This window comes from Scyliorhinus torazame, chromosome 6, assembly GCF_047496885.1.
Source record: "Scyliorhinus torazame isolate Kashiwa2021f chromosome 6, sScyTor2.1, whole genome shotgun sequence".
Taxonomy (NCBI): Eukaryota; Metazoa; Chordata; class Chondrichthyes; order Carcharhiniformes; family Scyliorhinidae; genus Scyliorhinus; species Scyliorhinus torazame.
In genome coordinates this window covers 302633746-302654186 of record NC_092712.1, presented here as the reverse complement: position 1 = coordinate 302654186, position 20441 = coordinate 302633746, and the positions used below count along the sequence as shown (strand labels likewise).

At 52.8% G+C, this 20441-nt stretch overlaps 1 protein-coding gene across 2 annotated transcripts in view; it reads right to left on the bottom strand.

Moving 5' to 3' along the window:
- Window positions 1-9811, bottom strand: part of LOC140425535 (MARVEL domain-containing protein 3-like) — a 50392-nt gene extending 40581 nt beyond the window's left edge. The window contains exon 1 of one of the 2 annotated variants that reach the window (XM_072509939.1): window positions 9463-9811. The gene's annotated coding sequence lies outside the window, so the exon portion shown is untranslated. The remainder of the gene's footprint in view (window positions 1-9462) is intronic. The other variant, XM_072509940.1, reaches the window with a different exon arrangement.
- Window positions 9812-20441: the final 10630 nt, after the last annotated feature.

Sequence of the window (20441 nt, the reverse complement as noted above, 5' to 3'; positions counted from 1 at the left end):
GTGTTCCAGATCCCAACCACTCGCTGTGTGAATCTGTCCCCACACACTCTCAGACAGTGCGTTCCAGATCCTAACCACTCGCTGTGTGAATCTGTCCCCAGACACTCTCAGACAGTGCGTTCAAGATCCTAACCACTCGCTGTGTGAATCTGTCCCCAGACACTCTCAGACAGAGCGTCCCAGAGCCTAACCACTCGCTGTGTGAATCTGTCTCCACCACACTGTCAGACAATGTGTTCCAGATCCTAACCACTCGGTGTGAATCTGTCTCCACCACACTCCCAGACAGTGTGTTCCAGATCCTAACCACTCGCTGTGTGAATCTGTCCCCACACACTCTCAGACAGTGCGTTCAAGATCCTAACCACTCGCTGTGTGAATCTGTCCCCAGACACTCTCAGACAGAGCGTCCCAGAGCCTAACCACTCGCTGTGTGAATCTGTCCCCACCGCACTCCAGACAATGTGTTCCAGATCCTAACCACTCGCTGTGTGAATCTGTCTCCACCACACTGTCAGACAATGTGTTCCAGATCCCAACCACTCGCTGTGTGAATCTGTCCCCACACACTCTCAGACAGTGCGTTCCAGATCCTAACCACTCGCTGTGTGAATCTGTCCCCAGACACTCTCAGACAGAGCGTCCCAGAGCCTAACCACTCGCTGTGTGAATCTGTCTCCACCACACTGTCAGACAATGTGTTCCAGATCCTAACCACTCGCTGTGTCAATCTGTCCCCCCACACTCTCAGACAATGTGTTCCAGATCCTAATCACTCGCTGTGTGAATCTGTCTCCACCACACTCTCAGACAGTGCGTTCAAGATCCTAACCACTCGCTGTGTGAATCTGTCCCCAGACACTCTCAGACAGAGCGTCCCAGAGCCTAACCACTCGCTGTGTGAATCTGTCTCCACCACACTGTCAGACAATGTGTTCCAGATCCTAACCACTCGGTGTGAATCTGTCTCCACCACACTCCCAGACAGTGTGTTCCAGATCCTAACCACTCGCTGTGTGAATCTGTCCCCACACACTCTCAGACAGTGCGTTCAAGATCCTAACCACTCGCTGTGTGAATCTGTCCCCAGACACTCTCAGACAGAGCGTCCCAGAGCCTAACCACTCGCTGTGTGAATCTGTCTCCACCACACTGTCAGACAATGTGTTCCAGATCCTAACCACTCGCTGTGTGAATCTGTCTCCACCACACTGTCAGACAGTGCGTCCCAGATCCTAACCACTCGCTGTGTGAATCTGTCCCCACCGCACTCACAGACAATGTGTTCCAGATCCTAACCACTCGCTGTGTGAATCTGTCTCCACCACACTCTCAGACAGTGCGTTCCAGATCCTAACCACTCGCTGTGTGAATCTGTCTCCACCACACTCTCAGGCAGTGCGTTCCAGATCCTAACCACTCGCTGTGTGAATCTGTCCCCACCACACTCTCAGACAATGTGTCCCAGATCCTAACCACTCACTGTGTCAATCTGTCCCCACACACTCTCAGACAGAGCGTCCCAGATCCTAACCACTCGCTGTGTGAATCTGTCTCCACCACACTCTCAGTGTGTTCCAGATCCTAACCACTCGCTGTGTGAATCTGTCCCCACACACTCTCAGACAGAACGTCCCAGATCCTAACCACTCGCTGTGTGAATCGGTCCCCACACACTCTCAGAGCGTCCCAGATCCTAACCACTCGCTGTGTGAATCTGTCCCCACACACCCTCAGACAGAGCGTCCCAGATCCTAACCACTCGCTGTGTGAATCTGTCCCCACACACTCCCAGACAGTGTGTTCCAGGAACAGCTGTTTCTTTTGATCATCTGAAGATCACTATCCTCTGATTCCTGACCCTGCACAAGCGGGTACGGTTTCTCGCTCTCTACTCTGTTCAGACCCCTCATGATTCTGAACACCCTGTATCAAATCTCCACTGCTCGAAGAACAGCTCCACTTCTCCAATCTATCCGTCTAACTGAAAGTTCCTAATGCCTGCAACCATTCTCATGAATCTTTTTGCTCCCCGTCAAAAACTGCGTGAAAACGAGTGAACCTATTTTGAAATAAGATCCTAAACCTTTTAATAATTGATGCAGGAAGATGAATACGAACCATTATCGGTAAAACTGCATCCAAACATTGTTAACTGTTCTACATTCAGGCATACAACTGGAATATTACAATATGTTAAGTACATCTCCATATTCCACATGTGGCAAAGGAACTTTGCACAGTCTGCCATAAAAATACCTTTATTACCATTTTGTTAATAAAGGCGGGGATTAACCGTTCCCTGTCACTGTGATCAGGAAACCCGATTGGGCAGAGAATGGAGCATCAGCCGAAAACGGGATCGGTGCTGGGGGCCAGACCTGTTCCCATTCTCCGCTCCCCCGTCACCAGCCATAGCGTGGCATCCGTCCCCCGCCGGCGCAAGCATGCAAACCACCTATCTGCGTACATTTTAATGTGATTAACGAGCTGGAAGCCCGATTCTCCGCCTGCCCCTCCCCCCGGATGCTCCAACCGTCCCAGCCGGGAGTCAAACAGGCATGATTTGGTGCGAGTATTTAGAAACAGGGCCCAGGCGCCTTTGCCATGAGGGGGAACAAGGAGGTCAGAAAACTTTGGACATTAAAATCAGGCTTGATGCGGGGTGTATGCCTCGAGCTCCAAGAGTAGTGGGGACCTTCTGGCAGGCAAACGTGTGGATTTGTGGTGCCCCCTTCGGGGTCAGGGTGCCCTGGATCTCCGGAGGCCCCACCGTCACCTGGCGCTGCCAGTCCTGGAGGCCCACCCTTGTCTGAACCATTGTGTCGATGCCCTCAGCCATGGAACTCTGTGACTGGGGCATGTCCCTCAGCGAGTGACCCGTATCCCTCATTGCCTTAGGCACGGTGACACAGCGTTTAGCACTGCTGCCTCACAGTACCAGGGACCCGGGTTCAATTCCAGCCTCCGGTGACTGTGTGGAATTTGAATGTTCTCCCCGTGTGTGCGTGGGTTTCCTCCGGGTGCTCCGGTTTCCTCCCACAGTCTAAAAATGTGCAGGTTAGGTGGATTGGCCATGCCAAATTGCCCCTGGATGTGCAGGTTAGGTTATTGGATGACAGGGATAGGGCAGGGTTGACACTCATAAATTGGCAGAGTGCTCATTCGAAGGGTTGGTGCAGACTTGAGGGGCCGAATGACCTCCTTCTGCACTGCAGGGATTCTATGATTCTATTCCTCTTTTTAATCAATTTCAGAGTACCCAATTCTTTTTTTCTAATTAAGGGCAATTTATCATGGCCAGTCCATCTAGCCTGCACATCTTTGGGTTGTGGGGCTGAGACCCTCGCAAAAACGGGGAGAATGTGCAAACTCCATGCGGACAGTGACCTGGGGCCGGGATAGAACCCAAGTCCTCGGCACCGTGAGGATGCAGTGCTAACCACTGTGTCACCTGCTGCTCCGATGATTCTATTCTATGGTTCGTATCCCTCTGTAACTGTGACATGTCCCTCTGTGACTGGCTAAGGTCAGTCAGAGCCCGGCCAATGCTCTTAATGCCCTCAGCCATGACCCTTTGTGAATGGGCCAAGCTCTGGAGCGCCGCAGCAACGCCCATCTGCGCCCGGGGCGTGTCCGCCTGTAGCTGGGCTCTGCTGTCATGCGCCTCAGTCATGGACAACAGTGTGCCCCAAGCTTTGGATCTCCTGACCACATTGCTCGGACCTCTGGCCCCAGGCCTCCCACCACGGACGCCACCCTTTCAGTGGTGGCCTGGGTGCCAAGCATTGTCGGCAACGTCTCCTGTGCCTGAAGACGACTGCATTTCTCCAGCTGTTCCTCCAGGTGATGGAATGTTGCTGATACCCCCTCCCTGTAGATTCTGGCACCGAATCTGCATCTGCAACATTCGTTTGATCATCTTTTCCAGAGGCACAACATCTGTCTGGGTGACAGCTGTTCCCTGGGATCAGGCAGTACTCCGACCATCCGCTCCCTGGGGAGTGCCTGCCCCCACCTGATGTGCTGCTGCATGCGTGTGTGGCGCTCGCTGGAGGGTGACCCAGGAGCCTGACCACCAGGCTCTGCGATGGTGGATGGTGCAGGTGACAGCAGTACCGAGACGTCGGTCTCTTGCCCAGAGTGGTGCCTCGGGGTGTTCTGGAGGTCTGGACGGGGATAGCGACCCAGGGTGGCCCGGCCTCGTCTGAGTGGGATCCTGAAAGACGAAAGAAATGGCTCCAGATCTTGGGAAAGACAAGGCCGTGGCAGAGGTTGGACTCATTTGAAATAGGGAGATCATAGTTGCATTGGACTCTCACTTTTTCCCCACATTCCGATCTCCATGTCAGCTGCGTCGCTCTCCTTGGCCTCCCCACGGATTCGAAGCCCTTTCCTCAAAGAAGGTGTGCACCCCAATCTCTCGGATGCCCCACCTGTTTCCTGATGCACCAAGACTGTGGCCAGCTTTATGCTAGGGGACACATAAATGACATAGTGAGATGTCGGAATGCCAGTTTTAGGGGGGGGGGGGCTGTTTCTAGCTGGTGGCATGTGTGGGCAAGGTTCCTGGCCAAAGAGGGCAGGGCATGTTTTGAGGTTTCCTGGAGGATGGGTTCTGAGGGACATTCTGGCAGTTGGGGTGTTACTGACATAGAGGATTGCAGACAGATGTGAACGGTCAAGGACAGGAGTGATGCCAGGGGCACACATGTTTACTCACCCGAGAGGTCGTTCCTCATTTTCCTGCTTTGAATGCCGGTCCTTATGGCGATGCAGCCAGCACTGACTGCCTCTGCCACCTCCTCGCAGGCTTTGTTCATTATACCCGGCTGATGTCGCCACCCACACTGGGGAAGAGGGTGTCTCTCCTCCCCTCCCCCCGACGCCTTCCAGCATCATGTAGATGTCGGCTACCAGAACCCTGGGAGTGGGTCTTTTAGCTGCCTTCCTGTTGGCTGCAATGAGAGTGTGGGCTGTGTGGAGCGCTTAAAAGCTGCTCCGGCTTTTCAGCCTCTCAATGGGCTTTCCAACCCCAGCGAATCAGACGCCTGTGGATTTGGGACTCGGGCGGGATGCATGTGGGCAGTGTGCGGGCCCATTACCACACCACAAATTGCCCCTCGCCAGCGCTCCTAGCAGTAGTATGAATTTGTCGCGATTCTCTGCTGGTGGAAGCACTTCAACTCCGGAACAGGGAATCCCGGCAAAAATGTTTGCTTTCCATGAAATAGGTCATTTGACCCGGTGACAAATTTAATACCGCAAACTGTACACAAGATCGTAATCTAAAGGGTAATCTCCATTCACAAAGAGTAGTCAACATTTAACAGATAACTATTATAAAGTATTAGAAGCAAAGTTCCGTGAAAGCTGTAGTTGTACAATATGAGTAAATGCTGCACAATAAAATATGAAGCACAAGAGAGAGAGCATTTCATTTTCAACAGTTGAACTACCTAAATGAACAGAACTTGAAATAACATTAGATACAGGTGGAATTTGAACAGGTTTTTTGACATGGCAACTGACTGGTGCTGAACTGCGATGTGGCTGACGGCTCTGAAATGATACTGAGAATGGGGAAAGGATGTTAATCCCACAAGTGTAACAGAAACACATTCTGTCAGCTCAACAACTCTCCTGCGACTTCCGAAATGTCAGAACTCTAAATGCTGTGGGAAAAAAAGCGTCAAAAGCTGGACTTCTATTTAGGTCAGAGGGGGGAAACTAGCGCAGTGGTTAGCACTGCTGCCTCACGGCGCTGAGGACCCGGGTTCCATCCCGGCCCCGGGTCACTGTCCGTGTGGAGTTTGCACATTCTTCCTGTGTCCGCATGGTTCTCACCCCCACAACCCAAAAGATGTGAAGCCTAGGTGGATTGGCCACGCTAAATTGCCCCTTAATTGGGGGGGGGGGGGAAAAAAATTGGGTTCCAAATTTATTATTTTCTTTAAAAGGTTGGGGGGAAGAATGTTTCAGTCAATGGGATAAACATATCACAACATTTATGTACCACCATTAACATCATAAAATAATCCAAGGTGCTTCAGAGAGGCTTTATAAAACAAAGTATAACACCGAGCCTCATAAGGAGTTATTACGTCAGATGGCCAAAGCATAAGTCAAAGAGGTGGGTTTTAAGGAGGGTGAGGTAAAGAGGGAGAGAGAGGCAAGGAAAGTAATCCAGACCTTAGGGCCGAGGTAACTAAAGGCAGAGTCTTCAACTGTAGTGCGGTCAAAATTGGCAGTGCTCAAAAGGCCAGAATTAGAGGAACATACATACCTAGGAAGCTTGTGGGACTGGAGAAGATTGAATGAAAATGAAAATCACTTATTGTCACAAGTAGGTTTCAAATGAAGTTACTGTGAAAAGCCCCTAGTCGCCACATTCCGGCGCCTGTTCGGAGAGGCTGGTACGGGAATTGAACCGTGCTGCTGGCCTGCCTTGGTCTGCTTTCAAAGTGTGCTAAACCAGCCCCTGATTACAGTGATAAGGAAGGACAATGTCATGGGAGTGTGCGGGGGAAGTAGGAAACAAGAACGGGAGTTTTAAAATCATTCAAATGAAGCACGGGGCAGCAGAGTGGCGCAGTGGTTAACACTGCTGCCTCACGGCGCTGAGGTCCCAGGTTCGATCCCGGCTCTGGGTCACTGTCCGTGTGGAGTTTGCATATTCTCCCCGTGTCTGCGTGGGTTTCGTCCCCACAACCCAAAGATATGCAGGCTGGGTGGATTGGCCATGCTAAATTGCCCCTTAATTGGAAAAAAGGGGTACTCAAATTTTTTTTTAAAAAGAAGCACATTGCCAAATGGTTGGAATTTATAAAAAACATGGACATTCTCCTTCAACAGCACCTTTCAAAACCACGAACATTCCCTCTTAACAAGGACAAGGCTGGCAGGCACATGGGAACACACCACCTTGGAAGTTCCCCCCACCAAGCCATTCACCATCCTGACCTGGAACTATAATCGGCCATCCCTTCAATGTCTCTGGGTCAAAATCCTGGAAGTCCCTCCCAAACAGCACTGTGGATGTACCTACACCTCATGGACTGCAACGGTTCAAGAAGGCAGCTCACCGCCACCTTCTCAAGGCCAATTAGGGATGGGCAAAAAATGTTGGCCTAACCAGCGACGTCCAAATCCCAGAAATGACAAAATAATGCAAGTACTGGAACCTACAAAGAGCTGGACAGCAGACACAATCCTGTGGTATAAAAATACTGCTGAATCAATAATTTCCTTTAAATCCCAATATAAATTTTGATACCATATTAAATATTCCTGTTGAAAGTGTGATCAAAATTCTGGACGATGACAAAGGGTCTTTAAGACAGAGATCGATAGGTTCTTGATTAATAAAGGGATTGGGGTTATGGGAAGAAGGCAGGAGAATAGGGTTGAGAAACACATCAGCCATGATCAAATGGTGGAGCAGACTCGATGGGCTGAATGGTCTAATTCTGCTCCTATGGTCTTAATGTCTTATGGTCTTAAAGGGCAATCTTCATGACTTCACACAGAATAATTGCATTTGAGTGATTGTTGGAAAATGTGAGCACAGCAAATAATGGAATTCAGAATGTGCTCTACCTTTCAAATGGCATTAAGCTTGTTATTTATAGTTCCTTACTTCAAGTTGCAAGTTTAGCAGCTGCTGGACAAGTTGAAACATGCCAAAACAAAACAAGCAATATATAAACAATTAAATCCTTTTGCAAAATACTCAAGATTTTTTTTTTTTTAGCCAGAATTGACTGGTAGATTATACTTGTTTTTCAGGAAGTGAGAGAGATGTGAGGCAGAAGTTAATTTCAGTTCAGGTAAATGTTGCGGCTACTGTATCAACGTGTTCTTAAACTCTCTGGAGATGCACGGTCTTTGGCTGGTGTTCCTTTTCGAGGGCCCAACACACAGAAGTAGCGGGTTCACATTTGGGGGCATTGGATCGTGCTCTCTGCCCCTTCCAGGTTTAAGATAGATAGCAGCCCAGCAGGAGACCATTCGGCCCCTCCTCGCTGCAGAAGACAGAGAGTTGGGGTAAAAGGTTATTTTTCGGAATGGCAACCGGTGACGAGTGGTGTCCCGCAGGGTTCAGTGTTGGGGCCACAGCTGTTCTCTTTATGTATTAACGATCTAGATGACGGGACTGGGGGCATTCTGGCTAAGTTTGCCGGTGATACAAAGATAGGTGGAGGGGCAGGTAGTATGGAGGAGGTGGGGAGGCTGCAGAAAGATTTAGACAGTTTAGGAGAGTGGTCCAAGAAATGGCTGATGAAATTCAACGTGGGCAAGTGCGAGGTCTTGCACTTTGGAAAAAAGAATAGAGGCGTGGACTATTTTCTAAACGGTGACAAAATTCATAATGCTGAAGTGCAAAGGGACTTGGGAGTCCTAGTCCAGGATTCTCTAAAGGTAAACTTGCAGGTTGAGTCCGTAATTAAGAAAGCAAATGCAATGTTGTCATTTATCTCAAGAGGCTTGGAATATAAAAGCAGGGATGTACTTCTGAAGCTTTATAAAGCATTAGTTAGGCCCCATTTAGAATACTGTGAGCAATTTTGGGCCCCACACCTCAGGAAGGACATACTGGCACTGGAGCAGGTCCAGCGGAGATTCACGCAGATGATCCCAGGAATGGTAGGCCTAACATACGATGAACGTCTGAGGATCCTGGGATTATATTCATTGGAGTTTAGGAGGTTGAGGGGAGATCTAATAGAAACTTACAAGATAATGAATGGCTTAGATAGGGTGGATGTAGGGAAGTTGTTTCCATTAGCAGGGGAGACTAGGACCCAGGGGCACAGCCTTAGAATAAAAGGGAGTCACTTTAGAACAGAGATGAGGAGAAATTTCTTCAGCCAGAGAGTGGTGGGTCTGTGGAATTCATTGCCACAGAGGGCGGTGGAGGCCGGGACGTTGAGTGTCTTTAAGACAGAAGTTGATAAATTCTTGATTTCTCGAGGAATAAAGGGCTATGGAGAGAGAGTGGGTAAATGGAGTTGAAATCAGCCATGATTGAATGGTGGCGTGGACTCGATGGGCCGAATGGCCTTACTTCCGCTCCTATGTCTTATGGTCTTATGCACTGGAGGAGGTGGTGGAAGCAAGGACGATAGTGATGTTTAAGGAGCATCTTGACAAATACATGAATAGGATGGGAATAGAGGGATACTGACCCAGGAAGTGTAGATTTTAATTGAGACTGCCTGTTCCTGTGCTGTACTTTCCTTTGTTCTTGGGGGGGGGGGGAGATTCACTAAACAATCTCAAGGCCAGATCACCCAACTGCTCACCCCGAATGAAATCTCAACTATTTATCTATGTGTGTAATACACACGAGTGTGTGCAGATAGATATATTTATAAAATAAAAATGAAGATAACTGGAGGAAAAGACAAATAAGCAAAAAAAGTTATCCAACCTCTGCTCAAACCGAGATGAAGTGCTCACCTTTCTTCAGCAGGCTCCTTGTTTGTAAATCGCAACCAGGCAGGTTAAAGAGAGAGAGCAACTGGTTATTCTGGTTACACCAGCTTCTCGCCGCCACTACACCAAACAACTGGCGGAGTCACCACAAAAGAGGAAAAATCTCTGATTAAAATGAAAAGTAATCCCCCCCCCCCCCCCACCAAAAAAAAAGACAAACTTCAAATCGACTTCACACAGAACGGAGATGCTGGCGGGCAGAGTTTGGTTTTGAGGTTAATGATTAAACCAGCAGCATACTGGAGCTGTGACAGAAACCGATTTCCAATGCTCTTTGTCCTCGCTCCGATTGGGGGAGTTGCTCACCTGAACCTCTCAGGCTGTGAGCGAAGCTGGAGAGGGCGGGAGTACCGGGAAGGGCAGGTCCGCATGTTCCCCAGGCTGTGCTTCAATCAGCAAGCTGCAATGCCTATTCCACTTCAGACAGGCTGGGTCAGAGAGTGCAACGCAGCTCACTTTAGTTAAATACTCCAGTCTAGGGCAATTGGGGTTTTCAAAACAGTTTTGGTTGAATTAAGAACCACCCCCCCCCCCCCATTTCTAGTCACCCACCCCTCATCTATATGAGAATACTCATTCAGACCCTCCAGCCTCATTACTATCCCCCCATCACAACTGACTCTCTGCCAGGGCCAAGGAGGGGGAGGTGATGGGGGTGTCGGGCCACGGGGCTGTGTCCAGGAACGGACCGCCATTGCCCCCTGGTTCTGCAGCGTGCCACCAGCCATATGGGTGCCCACACCCCATCACTCCCGCACCCACCCTCCACCATACCAACCCTCCCCCCCCCCCCCCCCGGACTGGCCAACACCCACCCGCGGGGCATCACGTGGCCCTTCCAATGACAACGCCCACAGTAGACCCTTCAGGGGGGTCCGCGGAGCGTCCTTCTGGCAAAGGCCTTGCCAGCCGATGGTACACTTGGCAGCAGGGATGGGCGCCAGGGCCAGATGCCCTCAGTCTGCCGACACCAACGGTGTCAGGGTGGGGGTGAGGGGGACATGTGGGGGGCAGGGCCCGCAGTGCAAACTGCGGCTACCATGTAGCCCGTTGGACCTGGTTGGGCACGGGGGTATGCACCACGCTAACATGTCAGTCTTTCACCCCCCTGCAGACAATTGATATTGGAATACAACCAGCAACGGTGGCCTTCCTGCTGGTCGCCACAGCCCTGGGGGATGCCCTGCGACTGTACGAGTTGGAGCTGCTTGAGGAGGAGGAAGCTATAGCAGCGGGGCCTGCCCCAGAGGAACAGGAAGCAGCCGGTGAGGATGGACACCCGACAGGCCGAGGAGGAGGAAGAGGCATGTCGTCGAAGAGTCCAGCTGAACAGGAGGACAGTGCAATATATCGGCCGAATCATGACGCACCATGAGGGAATCATGGGGGAATGGGGTAGGCCACCCGCTCCCGGTGGCCGTCAAGGTGACGGTCACCCAAAACCCTCTACTCCACCAGGTCCTCCCAGCGGTTGAGTGGGGACCTGTCCGGAATCTCACAGCGCTCGGAGCACAGGTGCATCCGTGCCATCACGGAGGCCCTATATGCCCAGGTGAGACAATACATTCATTTCAATGTGGGCCAAGCCCACCAGGATGCTCAGACAGTGCGGTTCGCCATCATCGCTGGGATGCCCCGGGTGCAGGGGATGATCAACGGGATTCAAGTCGCCCTATGAAAGCAGCAGATGACAGGCCGCTCTTCACAAACAGAAAGGGCTTCCACTCGATGACCATGTAGCTGGTGCGTGACTATCAGATGCGCATCATGCCCGTCTGCGCCCGATACCTGGGCAGTGTGCACGATGCCTTCATCCTGGCACACTTGCTGGTTTTTGGCCTCTTTGAGGCACACCCCAGCTGGGGGGGGTGGGGGAGGCTCCTGGCGAGTTATCCACTGCAGTTGTGGCTGGTGACGCCTATCTGGAGGCCACAGACTGACGCAGAACCCTGCTACAATGATACCCATACGGCGATCAGGGGTGTGATCGAGCAGTGCTACGGCCTCCTCAAAATGGGGTTTAGGTGCCTGGACCGCTCTGGAGGGGCTCCCCTGTATAGCGTTGCGAGGACCGCCTACATTGTGGTGGCCTGCTGCGTCCTCCACAACATCGCGCAATGGAGGGGGCGTCATGCTAGAGAAGGATGAACATCAGTCCTCGTCCGACAAGGAGGATGCGGGGGGAAGGCAAGGATGGGCAGGATATGGGGCCCACGCAGGCACAAGAGTCCACGCAACGTGCGCGCCAGTGGCATAGTGAACGGGAAGCTCTGGTCACCTCCAGGATCACTGACTTGGATGGGGGGGGGGGGGGGGGTAGGGACTCCGTGTTGGCAGTCACAGCGGGTCTGCTCCATGGGATAGAGGATGATGACAACCCGCCCTGCAATGAGTTCTGGTGCTTCCACATCGTTTGACAACATCTGACCCATGCCCACGGAGCACTTCCCACTGTCCACCTTGGTGATCGCTGCACACAGGCTGGCCTTTCCATCGCACAATTCCACCAAATGTCTGGGGTGGGCTGGTGGATGGGGTGGTAAGGGTGGGACACCGGAGTGGCGGGTGCGGTCCCTGGGCCAGCCGACACCCGATGTTCGACCATTCGCACCCCCGTGCCATCCCAGACCAACCCACCCCTCGCACCCTTCTGACAGGCACCGAGGCAGGTTGCAACATTGTGCACAGGTGTTTAGTGTGAAAACATATATACAGATTTGTGCCCTCGTCCCTATCGCTAAACTGTGCCAACTTAACTGGTGCCTACTTTTCTGGCCTTACGAGCCCTAATGTTCCGCCTCGGTGGATCCCCAGATGGTACATAAGGAGTGGAGGCGGCCTGCTATGGTTCCCGCTCTGCGACATGGGTCCCCTTTGGTGGCCACCTTCTGGTGCCGGCATCTGCTCGGATTTCCCAGGTCCGGGTACCTGGGCTACTCCATGGGACGGGGGTGCGAGCGGAGCTAACCCGTGAGGCTCCTCCTGCCATCTGGCATTTCCAGCCCTGGAGGCCTGCTGCCTTCTTGACCAGGGCTGCGGCCGTGAAGCACAGGGAGTGGTCCACCTCTGTCCGGGACTGCGCCACATTACACTGTGACAGTGCCGCCACCTTCTGGGCCTGTGCCGCATCAGCCAGTTACTGTGCCATCTCCCTCTGGGACTCGGACACCTCCCGCTGTGTCTATACCACATCGGCCAGCGCCTGGGCAATGCCGCCGATGCTCTCAGCCATAGCCCGCTGTGACTGGGCCACGCTGAGGAGGGCCGCTGCAATGTCCAGGTGGGCCTGGCACTTCGCTGCCTGTGAGAAGGCAGCCCTGTGCCGGCTTCAACTCGGGTGCCTGTTGGTGCCCATGTCCTGGGGCGGCCAGGCCTAGATGGAGGCCGGGTGCTCCTCGGACGTCCCGGGTGGCATGGTGCCGCCCTGTTCTGCCCGCTGCCCACCAGATGCACCAGGGACAGGAGGGGGGAGACGGGGGTCCGAGATGCTGCGGTGTTCTGGGACCTCCCCTGCAGGAGTCACCGGCACGGGCCCCAGCACCTCTTCCTCCATCGGGGTGCCCGGTGGCCCCGGGCTTCCCCATGGGATGGGGGTGCAAACGGAGCCATCCCCCGAGCCCCCGAGACACTTGTTGCTGCCAGTCCTGGATGCCCGTTCTGGTATCGACCAGGGTCTGTGTTTTAGTGGCCATGGAGCACAGGGACTGGACCACCTCCCTCTGGGACTCTGCCATCTCCCTCGGGGTCTGTGCGACGCGGGCCAGCACCTGGGCAATGGCGCAGAAGCTCTCAACCATGGCCTGCTGTGACTGGGCCACGCTGAGGAGGGCCGCTGCAATCTGCAGCTGGCTCTGGCACATAGCTACCTGTGAGTGGGCAGCCCTGTCCTAGGCCACGGACCTCGCCTGCACGCAATCCCCCAGGCCTTGCATAAGCTGACCCATGTCTGACACCATTGCCCCATTGCCTCCACCGTGGACGCCACCTGGGTGGTTTCGGCCTGGGTGGCACGCATGACCGGCACCACTCCCTGCTCCTGCAGGCGGTTGGACTCCTCCACCTGCCCCTGCAGGTGCTGGAAGCCGGCCAGCATCCCCTCCTCTAGTCCCTGGGTCTCTGCCTGCCCCTGCACGATGTGTGGGAATGGATCTTCCAGGAGCCCGGGACCCGTCTGGGCAGGGGCTGGTTGCTGGGGCTGGGCTCCGACAGTCCGGCCTCTCGGCTGCTCCTACCTCCTCCAGCTGTACCGGAACCACTGTGTGCTGCGCACCAGTGTGTGTCCCAAAAGCCTCATCACTAATTTGCTCACCGAGGTGATAGTCTCTGAGATGGTGGTGTTGGAGATAGCAGCGACGGAAAGTCAATGTCCTCATCCGAACCAAAGTCCGGGGTCTCCTGGGTCTTGGTCCACTGTGTGTCTGTCCCTGTGGGTCTGTCCCCTGTGTGTCTGTCCCTGTGTGCCTGTCCCCTGTGTGTCTGTCCCCTGTGTGTCTGTCCACTGTGTGTCTGTCCCTGTGGATCTGTCCCCTGCGTGTCTGTCCCCTGTGTGTCTGTCCCCTGTGTGTCTGTCCCCTGTTTGTCTGTCCACTGTGTGTCTGTCCCTGTGGATCTGTCCCCTGTGTGTCTGTCCCCTGTGTGTCTGTCCCCTGTGTGTCTGTCCCCTGTGTGTCTGTCCCCTGTGTGTCTGTCCCATGTGTGTCGGTCCCCAGTGTGTCTGTCCCCTGTGTGTCTGTCCCCTGTGTGTCTGTCCCCTGTTTGTCTGTCCACTGTGTGTCTGTCCCTGTGGATCTGTCCCCTGTGTGTCTGTCCCCTGTGTGTCTGTCCCCTGTGGGTCTGTCCCCTGTGTGTCTGTCCCCTGTGTGTCTGACCCCTGTGTGTCTGTCCCCTGTGTGTCTGTCCCCTGTGTGTCTGTCCCCTGTGTGTCTGTCCCCTGTTTGTCTGTCCACTGTGTGTCTGTCCCTGTGGATCTGTCCCCTGTGTGTCTGTCCCCTGTGGGTCTGTCCCCTGTGGGTCTGTCCCTGTGTATCTGTCCCCTGTGTATCTGTCCCGTGTGTCTGTCCCCTGTGTGTCTGTCCTCTGTGTATCTGTCCCTTGTGTCTCTGTCCCCTGTGTGTCTGTCCCCTGTGTGTCTGTCCCCTGTGTGTCTGTCCCTGTGTGTCTGTCCCCTGTGTGTCTGTACCCTGTGTATCTGTCCCTGTGGGTCTGTCCCTGTGGGTCTGTCCCCTGTGTCCCTGTCCCTGTGTCCCTGTACCCTGTGTGTCTGTCCCCTGTGTGTCTGTCCCCTGTGTGTCTGTCCCTGTGTGTCTGTCCCTGTGTGTCTGTCCCTGTGTGTCTGTCCCTGTGTCCCTGTCCCCTGTGTCCCTGTCCCTGTGTGTCTGTCCCTGTGTGTCTGTCCCTGTGTGTCTGTCCCCTGTGTGTCTGTCCCTGTGTGTCTGTCCCCTGTGTGTCTGTCCCTGTGTGTCTGTCCCCTGTGTGTCTGTCCCCTGTGTGTCTGTCCCCTGTGTGTCTGTCCCCTGTGTGTCTGTCCCCTGTGTGTCTGTCCCCTGTGTGTCTGTCCCTGTGTGTCTGTACCCTGTGTATCTGACCCTGTGTATCTGACCCCTGTGTGTCTGTCCCCTGTGTATCTGACCCCTGTGTGTCTGTCCCCTGCGTGTCTGTACCCTGTGTATCTGACCCTGTGTATCTGACCCCTGTGTGTCTGTACCCTGTGTGTCTGACCCCTGTGTGTCTGTCCCCTGTGTATCTGACCCCTGTGTGTCTGTACCCTGTGTGTCTGTCCCCTGTGTATCTGACCCCTGTGTATCTGACCCCTGTGTGTCTGTCCCCTGTGTGTCTGTCCCCTGTGTGTCTGTCCCCTGTGTGTCTGGCCCCTGTGTATCTGACCCCTGTGTATCTGACCCCTGTGTGTCTGTCTCCTGTGTATCTGACCCCTGTGTGTCTGTACCCTGTGTATCTGACCCCTGTGTGTCTGTACCCTGTGTATCTGACCCTGTGTATCTGACCCCTGTGTGTCTGTCCCCTGTGTGTCTGTCCCCTGTGTATCTGACCCCTGTGTGTCTGTACCCTGTGTGTCTGTCCCCTGTGTATCTGACCCCTGTGTGTCTGTACCCTGTGTATCTGACCCTGTGTATCTGACCCCTGTGTGTCTGTCCCCTGTGTGTCTGTCCCCTGTGTGTCTGTCCCCTGTGTGTCTGACCCTGTGTGTCTGTACCCTGTGCCGTGGTGCCTTGGCTCTTATCGGGCAGAGGGCTGGTGATCCGGCTGCCCACCCCATCAGTGCTTGGGGTCCTGGGGGGGACTGACCCTGGCACTGGCTGAGGGCGGGGCCCCCGGATGGGCCGTGCCCATCGCCTGCTTGTCCTGTAAGACACAAGACGGCATGTATGGTTAGACAGGCGGACGGGGGTGAGGCGTGAGGTGGTGTGGGGTGAGGGGTCAGGGGATGAGGGGTGTGGGGTCAGAGAGTGAGGTGTGTGGGGTGGAGGGTAAGATGGGAGGAGTCAAGGGGTGAGGGGTGTGGGGTCAGGACATGAGGTGTATGGGGTGTGATGTGAGGGGTGTGGGGTGAGGGGTGGAGGGGAGAGGGAGGAGGGGTGACCGGTGAGGGATGTGCACACATGTGTCGTCAGGACCTGCAACCAGGCAGGGGGTCTCACCTGGTGGCACACCTCCCACCTCCGCGTCGGCCACCTCCCACTCCTCCGGCTCACCGACGATGTCGAGTGCCCTCTGCTCGGGCAGGGTGAGGGGACGCAGGTGTCCCAGTCCCCCTCCGGTCTTCTCCCGCGCCCGGCGTTTATGAGCGGTCAAGTCCTGGGGGGGAGGGGTGGGGCAAACACAGACAGCAACAGTGTTTGAGGGTCCTACGCATGCAGCCCAGGGGTTGGGTCTCTGGTGGCATTAGTGCACAGGGCACCCGGCCATTGCGGCTGGCATGGGTGGGTGTAGCCAGATGGGTCAGGGTGGGGGTGGAACCGTCCCCCTGGGGGATTGGGGGGGGGGGGCACATGTGTGTGAGGGGTAGGGGGGTTGGTGCCAGGGGCACAGTGCTGGGTACTCACCCTGGCTGCCCGGAGGAGGTCGTGCAGCTTTTTTCTGCAGGGTGGGCCACCACCCCGACAGCGCTGAAGGCGTCTGCCACCTCCGCCCAGGCACAGCAAACGATGGCGCCTGCTGACCTGCGTCCTGGCCCAGGGTACAACACCAGCCTCCTCTCCTTTGGGTCCTTATTTAAGGAAGGATGTAAGTGTGTTGGAGGCATTCAGAGAAGCTTCACTAGATCGATACCTGGAATGAATGGGTTGTCTTATGAGGAGAGGTTGGACAGACTGTGCTTGTTTCCACTGGAGTTTGGAAGAGTGAGGGGTGACTTGATTGAAACCTTTTCGATCCTGAATGGTTTCAACAAGGTATATGAGGAAATGATGTTTCCTCTTGTGGGTGGGTACAGAACTAGGAGGTACTGTCATAAAATTAGGAATTGCCCTTATAGGGCAGAGATAAGGAAAATGTTTGTCCTCGGACTATTGTGAGATTTTGGAACTCTGCCTCAGAATACGGTGAAGACAGGAGTCATTGAATGTTTTGAAGGAGGTAGATAGATTCTCGTTGGACAAAGAAATCAACACATACAGATCGGCCATGATCTTCGTGCATGGTACAGCAGGCTCGAGGGGCAGAATGGCCTCTTCTGCTCGTATTTTGTATGTTTGTACTAGTTTGTGTCTTAGAGGAGATGGTGTTCCCATACCTCTGCTGCCCTTGTCCTTCTAGACGGTGGAGGTAGTGAGGTCATTTCACAAGCCCCTTTTAATCAAAACGATATGGAAAACACTGGATTGTTCCAATGCCATTCACAAAATGTGCTTACCTTTTTAGAGAGATACATCCAAATTAAATCATTCAGGAATCAGGAGGGATTCTCCGATAACGCCTGCAGGAAAACGGGCGCAAATCACTCTGGACTTTCCTGGAGAAAGTCCAAGGTGATTCTCCGCTTTGAAGGGGACTAGAAGGGCCCCAGAGTGGTCCTCGCAGCTCCGGCTGCCGATACGGGGCCCTGCACATCCAGCCGCGCGTGCGCGCGGTGGTCGCCTGCGGCGGCGGCCCCACACCGCGGGCCGGCCCCGACAATATAGGCCCCCCCTAAGATCGCGCGGCCGCCGATTGGTGGCCCCTGATCATGAGCCTGGCCGTCCTGGAGGCCCCGCCCCCCTGGTGACGGATGCCCCCGCCCCCCACCAGGGCGGCCGCGGACTGAGACCGCAGCCGCCACTCCGAGCTCCCGCCGGGTGGAACTATGAGTGAACTACGCAGGCGGGAACTTGGCCAGTTGTCGGCAGAGAATCGCCGGGGCCTCTTTCAATGGCCCCCGACCGGCACCGCGCCGGAGAATCGTGGGAGCAGTGTCGGACCCGATCGCGGGTCTGACGCCCATTCTCCGCGCCAAGCGCGATTGCCGCGCGGAGGCTTGGAGAATCCAGGCCCCTAAATCAAATAATATTGCCACCCCGATTGAATAGAGCCCATTCCTTGTGGTTTGTTTGGGATACATTTCTAGACAATGTTGTGTTGTGCAGCGTCCAGACATAGACACATAGGCGGGAAATGAGAGATGCGATTGGACACTATTCTCCAAATTTTCGGCCTGGAGTGCGTAACTCGATCCAGCCAATGGCACTCAGAGAGGAGGCAAACTCAACAACCTTCAAGAACTGCTTGACTCCTTGAGGTGGATGTAAATATAAGCAGGCCTTACATTTATACATTGAGTACCTTTACTTCACGTTTAGTACAATAAACCGCCCTGAGCTAGGCACAGGAAAATGATTAGCGTTCAACGCTGAGTCGCACAAGGAGATATTAGGGCAAGTAGCCAAATCCTTGAGCAAAGAGATAAGTTTTAAAGAGCATTGTAAAGGCAGAGAGAAAGGTTTTGAGGAGGAAGGGCTCAGGGAGGAACTCCCAGAGTTTAGGACAGTCGAAGACAGAGTCACTGAGGGTGGACCCGAGGTTGCATGGGGCCAAACCTGGAGGAGCACAGAGTTCTCAGAGGTTGGTAGAACTGGAGGAGGTTACAAAGATTGGGAGGGGCAAAGACATGGAGGGATTGAAAACAGGGATGAAAATGTTTAAATCGATATGTTACCAGACCAGGAGCCAAAATGGGTCAGCAAGTATAGGGGTAATGGGTGAATGAGACTTAGTGTGATTTCGTTTACTAGCAGTGTATTTTGGATGAGCTCAAGTTTATGGAAGATGGGAGGCTGGCCGGGGAGCATTGAAATAGTTCCGTTTAGGGGGAACAATTAACGGAGGAGGATTTCAGCAGCCGATCAGCTGAGACAGTGGCAGAGGCAGGCAATGTTGCGGAGGGGAAGTAGACAAATTTGGGGCAGGGTGGAATTGATACATTCTCTTCATTGTGTTCATCGACTTGACCATGACGAATGTGATATAAAATAGTTACTTTAGAGATATTAGTTAATGTAATGTAGAAATAAGCCACTTTGATTCTGGCAAGTAGAGACAAAGGATTTTAGACCGCATGGGAAAAAGCAGGAAGAGGTGTGACTATGAGAGTGATGCTGAATTGATAGGGGCCGGAGAAAGGGATTGGAAGTGAGCCAATCAGAATAGATCAAACAAGTCAGGAGGGACATAGGATGACCTATGGGTGTCGAGTATGTGAAACTTGATGCCATTTGAATGTATCAGTACTGATCTCTTTGTCTGGGACATTCACTTAGTTCCCGGGGCTGCAGAAAGCAACATGTTATCTGTATCACTGTGGACTAGGTAGCTTGCAAGCTGAATAAAATAACTTTTGTTATACTTGCAAATCCCTCTCGACTTTTATTGAGGCCAGACTGACGGATAAAGAAATTTGGGAATCAACATTTGGTGCCGAAAGCCGGGATTTCTCAGGGCGATCCTGGTCCAACTGCGAAATCAGAATTAGACTGATTATGAACAGGAGGATGGGGAACGAGGGCCCTCAATGTAGAACTGGAAAATGACCGCGCATTGATTGTTCCCCTCTTCTTATCGTCTGATTAGTCTGGTCACTCGCCGTTGGCACAGAAAGACCGCCTCGACGAAATCACAGGTCAGTCTGGGGATTAGCAATTTAATTGACGGGATTTCATATTGTTGTTTCGGCTTGGGTTAGGGTTTTGGGCTGATGTGACATCTCAAATGATGATTCAATTCCAAGTATAAGGGTTCAGAGGGTGATGGGACTTCAGTAATGAAGGTTCAGTCTATTATATGGGTTCAGGGGCTGATGGGACTTCAGTACTGAAGGTTCAGTCCAGTATAACTGTTTTTAAATCTGAAGATGGTTCAACTCTATGTGTGAGTGTTTTAAATATATAGTTGATTAAGCTAAAATTGTCTCCTTGGACTGTATTGGCGAAAAACACAGTTCCGAGGACTAGTTGAGATTGTGGGGAATGCTGCATATTGGTTGAAGCAGAAGTCTCTCAAAGGGTTAACAGCAGCAGGCAAAGTTAAAGACAGACAGTGCTTCTCACTCAGGCCTTGAGATAACAGCACCAGTCTGTAGTGTAATCGGATACCTTTCCTTTGAGTCAGTGAATACCAGCAAAGTTACGTTTTGAATTAATTAAAGGAAACCAGTGGGTTTCTCCACCTCTTTGATAAAAGTTATTATTTTCGAAAGCAATTGATTGAAATTGCCAGAATCTTAAGTTTTACTTACTTGAAATAAGGTTTATCTCATTTTATCTGGAGATTAATAGAAACTTAAAGAAGATCATGGACACCATTTTAAAAAGTGTAAATCTGGAGATGATAGTTGATTTTGCTAATACTTATGTGTATGTAAAAGGAAAAAAAACTTGTTAAAAGAAAAATTGTTAAGATAAAGAAATAATTAAGTTGTAAATGTTATACAAGTTTGTGTTAAGCAAATTGTAAAT